Source organism: Hyaena hyaena, unplaced genomic scaffold, assembly GCF_003009895.1.
Source record: "Hyaena hyaena isolate Hyena2069 unplaced genomic scaffold, ASM300989v1 scaffold_598, whole genome shotgun sequence".
Lineage (NCBI taxonomy): Eukaryota > Metazoa > Chordata > Mammalia > Carnivora > Hyaenidae > Hyaena > Hyaena hyaena.
Genome location: NW_024081233.1, coordinates 65023 through 71267, shown reverse-complemented (window position 1 = coordinate 71267; position 6245 = coordinate 65023). Strand labels below are relative to the sequence as shown.

General features: G+C 50.0%; 1 long non-coding RNA gene across 1 annotated transcript; it reads left to right on the top strand.

The window, feature by feature from the left end:
- The first annotated feature begins 883 nt into the window (after window positions 1-883).
- LOC120248658 lies at window positions 884-5814 on the top strand. Its single transcript, XR_005532646.1, has 4 exons — window positions 884-991; window positions 1214-1347; window positions 4094-4216; window positions 5504-5814. It is a non-coding gene; the product is annotated as an uncharacterized LOC120248658 (long non-coding RNA).
- Window positions 5815-6245: the final 431 nt, after the last annotated feature.

Sequence of the window (6245 nt, the reverse complement as noted above, 5' to 3'; positions counted from 1 at the left end):
CAAACCATGAGACTCTGACCTGAACCTAAATCAAGAGTCGGTCACTTAACCAGTCACCCAGGCATGCCTGCGTTTTAGACACTTAGGGGGCAGCGACCTGACTAAATCAGGATTGAACTAGCAAGGAGGAAGGGAGTAAATCCATGTTGGGCAGGCGTCTAGAAGTGTCTGCTCCACTGCTGTATGGCGCAGTCTTCACAGAAATCCAGAACTGTCTCTCCCTGTTACTCCACACAGCTCTGGAGCTTACACAGCCTGTTCCGTGTCCACCTAGCTTTCGTACTTCATCTGTGCATGGAATGGGGTGGTTAGCCTGTCTCGGTCACGTTGGAGCACACACTCTGAGTTCAATCCCACCACGCCACCTTGGTGCTTGAGCTCTCCCTCGCCCGGCCAGTTGCCTTGGATTACAGCGTGGAGCCTGAGCGAGCCACCTGGCTCTCAGGTACCAGGGCCGCTGTGCTCTGCTGTCTCACAGGCCCACTCCACCCGCAACCACGACTGAGATGGGAATCGTTGGGGCTGCTGTCCTCAAAAAGCAGCTCCTCGAGTTTCATGGGTTTCTCTCTCTTGTCACTCCCCAGAGGCAGACAGCTGCTCTCTCAGCCTGCCTGGCTTCAGCCTCCTCTGCTCATGATGGGTGATCAGGTCCCCAGTCCCTCTCTACCTGGCCACACTGTGGGCTTCTCTTCCTGTAGCCACTGCTCATCTCACAAAAGGTCACAGGAACTTGTCCCCAGTACAGAGGACTCCTGCACTCACTTCACTGTCCCATCCATGAGATGGGAGAACCAGGAGGTACACACACACACACACACACACACACACACACACACACACACACACTGAACTGGAGGGTGGGAGAGATAAGGAACAAAAAAGGAAAATGACCTAAATGTCATGATGTCATGTGGTATTACAGATTGAGTCCTGGAACAGAAAGAAGATGGGGTAGAAAAACTGGTGCCATGGGAGTGAAGTCTACAGACGAGTAGGTGTATTGTTCGATGTTCATCTCTCAGCTCTGACAAAGGTACTGTGGTGTATGTGTAACAGACTGAACATTTGGGGGAAGCTGGGTGAAGGGTATGTGGGAACTCTCTGAACTATCTTTGCAACTTTCTTATAACTCTATAATTATTCAGCATTAAGAGGTCATTTTTTTTTTTAAATAAAAAGAAAATAGTGTCAGCCCCACCGCATGCTCTTGCAGAGCCCTGTGGCTGGGCTGCATCCAAGGCCTCTGTCCCCGACCCAACCCGAAGACTGATGTTCTCCAGAGGGAGCAGGAAGGTGGAGAATTTTTAAACCGAAAAGACTCTGGCATGGACAGTTCCTGGCATGTTGGTGAGTACTCAGGGAAAGGGGGGAAGTGCAGGACTCTCAAAGCCGTTAATAGGATGGAGGTTTTAGAACTTTCCAAGGAGGAGCTGTATCAGGAGGCATTTCCCTCCGAACTTACTTCACAAGATACCTTCCTAACCTTGGCCACCTTATGCAACTGGTCCCACCACCTCTGTGGGAAGCTGGTTCTAACCCCGGGTTTCTTCGGGCCCCGCCCTGAGGCCCAGCTCTGACCTCAGCCCTGCCTTCCAGACCCAAGCCTCACAGGCGCTTGGCCGAGAACTGAACCTGCGCCTTCCTGCAGGGGTAGCCTGCCCGGAGCCCAGGCCCGCCATCGCTGTAAGCACCTCATTTCGGCGGGCAGCCCAGTCAGGTGCAGAAGAACATAGCCATCCTTTCGCAGATGACAAAATGGAGGCCGGGTGAAATGACATAGCTCGTCCACACTCACCGCGGTCAGCTGATGAGGCCATGCCTTCCCTGCCTGTGCTCTCCTCTGAAACCTGCTCCCAGAGGAAGCCCTTGACCCTGTCACCTGACTCACCCCTGTCACCTGACTCACCCCTGTTACCTGACTCACCTCTGTCACCTGACTCAACACTGCCATCCTGCTATCCCCACACCAGCTGGACTCGCTGGAACTTCGTGGGTTTTGCCTACTGCCAGCTGCTCCCTGCCTTGTCCTTCCTGTTCCCACACCTGGGGCCACATTTGCTGACCCTAGAATCCCAGCCCCCCTGGCTGGGCCCTCCTCCCCGGGCTGCTACAGTTAAGCTGCCCTTACCCCCAGCCAGGTGATGACCAGAGCAGGACCGGGACAGATGGGAGGGGGATGCACAGAAAGCAGAGAGCCTCACTGCCAGGCGCCTGTGCTGGACCCCGGGGGACAGTGAAGCGATGGTAAGAACCCAGCATGGGGCCTGGCGTCCCAGACCTCAGGGCACCGGCCTTCCCTACCTGCTGCTCTCCTTCAAGCAACTCAGATGTTTTCTAGGAGATCCGACAGGACCCTCTCCCACAGGTTTTAAGGCTCAGAGGGCTGGTGGGTGCGGGCCTGGTGTGACACTCCACAGTCTGCCATCCAGTGGCTCTGTTCCCGTAGAACTCTTGAAATGCTTTTATGCTCCATATGTTTACTGTGCAGAGGGAGGTCCCATGCAAAGACACTGACCTTTCTCTGGTATTTGCTTTGAATTGCACTAAAGTTGAAGGGCACCTGGTTTTGGCTTAGGTCATGATCTCACGATTTCTGAGTTGAAGCCCCACATTGGGCTCTGTGCTGACAGCGTAGAGCCTGCTTGGGATTCCCTCTCTCTTCCTCTGCCCTTCTCTCTCTCTCTCTCTCTCAAAAATAAATAAACATTTTTTTTTTAACTGGGATACTTTCCCTCTCCATTCACAACCCATCCCAGAATGATAAAATAAAGGATAAACTGATGATAAATTTTTTTCAAGAAAGACCAGTCAGTAGCTTTAGGATGCTTAGCAGAGGGAATATTATTATTCAAAAGATATGATTCTTTGTTCCCAAGGGATCTCTTTTTGAGCATACATAGTAACACATTTAATGATAGGATAAATGCATAATGAAATAACCATCCTAAAACCCTGACATCACTGGACACATTGGGAAAAGATTTTTTTTTTTTTAAAAAAACACACCTTTATGTATTATACATTAAGCTCCGGGATGGCCACAGCTATGAGGTGGCTTCTCAGGTGTCTAAGGAATAAACAGTTGGATGAGATGACTTCAAGACAGCTCCGCTCACTGCTTCCAGTGAGGCCAGGAAGAGACCTTGGGCTTCAGACTGAGTGCCACGTGCTTAGGGTGGTCTTAATATATGAGGTACCTGTTAGGCTCTGAGCCCCCAACTGCTCATTCATACAGTCATCCACTTAGTGAGCTTCCTGAACTCCTCTCTTGTCCCCCTCTGTCACAGCCCCTGGCCTTAACATTCTGTAGCATGTGTCACTCTCTAAAGTTATTTTTCGATTTATGTATTGTGTGGTTTTCTTGTCTGTCTCTCCACTAGACTGTAAGCCCCACAGAGTGGGGACTTTGTTGCTCCTGTTCAGTGCTGACTCTCTAGAACACAGAACAATGCCAGAGCAAAACACGTACTGTGTACACATTAATGTCATCGTCATTACTGTCCAGCATCACTGAGAGCTGGCTCTGCTGCTGATCAGCTGCATACTAGGGAAGTTACTTAACCCTCCCATGCCTCAGTCTCCTTGGGTAACCAGGGGAGTGTATTGAGTTAATATATTCAAGGTAAAACACGTTGGAAGGATTCTAGCATATAAATGTTTCATAAGCATTGGTTATAATTATTTAGTCAAGGCTAGCCCCAGGCCAAAGTGTCTGTCTCCAGACCCCATTATCTCTCCCCCACTGCTGGTCCGCTCCCTTCTCATTGCCAGCTCTGTTTGACAGAGGTCCTTGACATCCCTAGACTTTCCCAGCCTCTGAGAGCCTCCCGCCACACACCTACCAGGAGTGTCCTCTGGGGCCGTGTGCCATGCTCCAGAGTGAGCTTCCAGCTCTAACACCCTATCACCACCTCTCCAGAAAGCAGTCTCCATCACCTCTCACAGAACGGTCTCCATCACCTCCCCCACAGAACGGTCTCCATCACCTCCCCCACAGAATGGTCTCCATCACCTCTCACAGAACAGTCTCCATCACCTTTCCATCACTTCCCCACAGAACGGTCTCCATCACCTCTCCATCACCTCCCCACAGAACAATCTCCATCCCATTCCTGAGGACTAAAACAGCCGATCAACCAAACTGCATCTAAAGATTTAAGAAAACCTGCTATCTCCCTGGACCGTCCCATATTGGCAGAAGTGTAAAAAGCTCATGGTGAGTAGACTCGGCCAGAAGGCCCAGCCCCATGTCCTCCAGAACTCCTGCTCCTTGGGGACCTCTCCATAGAGACCACGGTCGTCACGCATGGGCTCAAAGCGGATGGCCCAAGTGCAGCCACAGGATGCCCCATTTCCCCACAAGACAGCTGAGGGCAGCTTGCAATGTTTATCGATCTCGTCAGGCTCAGGGATGATTAGCCTCTCAGGCCCTCGGTGCCACCCTCATGATGCATCCTCAGCTGTATAGAGAAGGAATAATTTGGGATGCCTGGGTGACTCAGCTGAATATCAGGCTTTGGCTCAGGTCCTGAACTCACAGTTCATGGGTTCGAGCCCCTCATCAGCCTTGCTGCTGTCAGCACAGAGCTCACTTTGGATTCTCTGGCCCCCCCAACCCCACCCTTTCCTCACACACTCTCTCTCTCTCAAAAATAAATAAACATTGAAAAAAAAAAAGAGAAGGAATAATTTCCCCTCTTAAGGAGGAGCTAAGAATTAAACTGACATAAGACAGACCAAGAGGAGAAAAGCGTACACATTTTATCTGGTATGTTTACATGTACACGCAAGTCCTCAAAAGGAAAATAAAGACCTGAGGAAGGCATTGGGCCCCAAACGTGACCAATTGTGGGGATGTAATAAGACAGCATGCCTTGGGCGCGGGGCAGTAAATTGTGCAGCGGTGACTGAAAAATACGTGGGGGAAACCAAAAAAAGATAAGAGTTACTTCAGTGGGCTGGTTTGTACAGAGCCTTTGCAGCATCAACTCCCACCCTCCATGGTGAAGAACGTTCTCTTCCTGGTTCAGGTGGGGCATTGCTCTCAGGAGAAATTCTATCACCTGCTTTTAGATAGAAAGAGGAAAGTCAGGGAGCCCTTACTGCATTTGCTATTCCTCAAGTGCCTTCAGCTCAAAATAATCCATGTACTAAAGCTGCATGTGGCAAGTGGGCCGGGGTGGGTATCTTCTGATCCCTGTGGCCAGAACGCTCTTTCTTCTGTCCTTCTGGCTGTATTCACTCACCGTCTCTGTCTTCCAATCTCTGCGTATATCCACTTCCTCCAGGAAGCCTTCCCTGATAGCACACGCTGGAATTCCTTTCCTGCGCCTCCTGTCCAGGTCCCCATTCACACAGCGTCACCTGATTCCCTGTCTGATCCCCTGAGAGGGGCCATGGTAATCTTACCTTAGTTGCAATCTCCAGCACCATGCACGGGGCCTGGCATAGAGAGAGCCTTTTCTTACTATTTGTTGAGCTGCGAACCTAAAATGTATTTCAGTTCCAATGCTCCAATGATGTGTTTCTTGCTTCCGGTTAAAAAACCCAGCTGCTGACGTACTGTTGGAAAACAGATTACTGTGAAACATGAAAAAGTGAAGAGCATTAGGGAAAAACAGGAAGATCTTCCTCTCCCCCATCCTACCTATGGCTCCAGGCTCTGCCCCCAGACTTTTTTCCAAAACCAGCTGCTGCCCTGAGAGACTTGCAGGAGGTGGAAATGAGCTGCAGTGGGTTGGGCTGAACCATTCAGCTCAGGTCTGCGGCAGTACGTCATCTCACTTCATCTTTACTTGATAGATATTTTTAATTTTAATGGACGATCTTAATTAAATATTAAATAAATAAATGTCAATTAAACAAGCATAAAATAAAAATGGTCATTCTCTTTGAAAATATTAAGACATGATAAAGACTTTAATAAAACTTTATTTTTACTCCTCTTACCCCTCCTTCACCACCTTGTTCACCAGCATTTGTTACGTCTCCTGGGACAGTGGGAGGGGGATGAGGAGCACAGAGACGTGAGGCATTAGGAGGAAAGAAAGCTCCTCCCTGTCAGGCTCTCTCTGGGATAAGAAGGTGTTGGAAGCTGAATCTCCCTCTCGTGGGGCAAGAGTGGGTTCGTAGCAGATACCCCCCAATCAATGGGGGCGCTCTTTTGTAGTCCCCTTGACAAGAACACCTGCATCGATCATTTGGTTGGGCTGTTACTCCTCTCTGCAAAGGCCTTTCCATGGCGG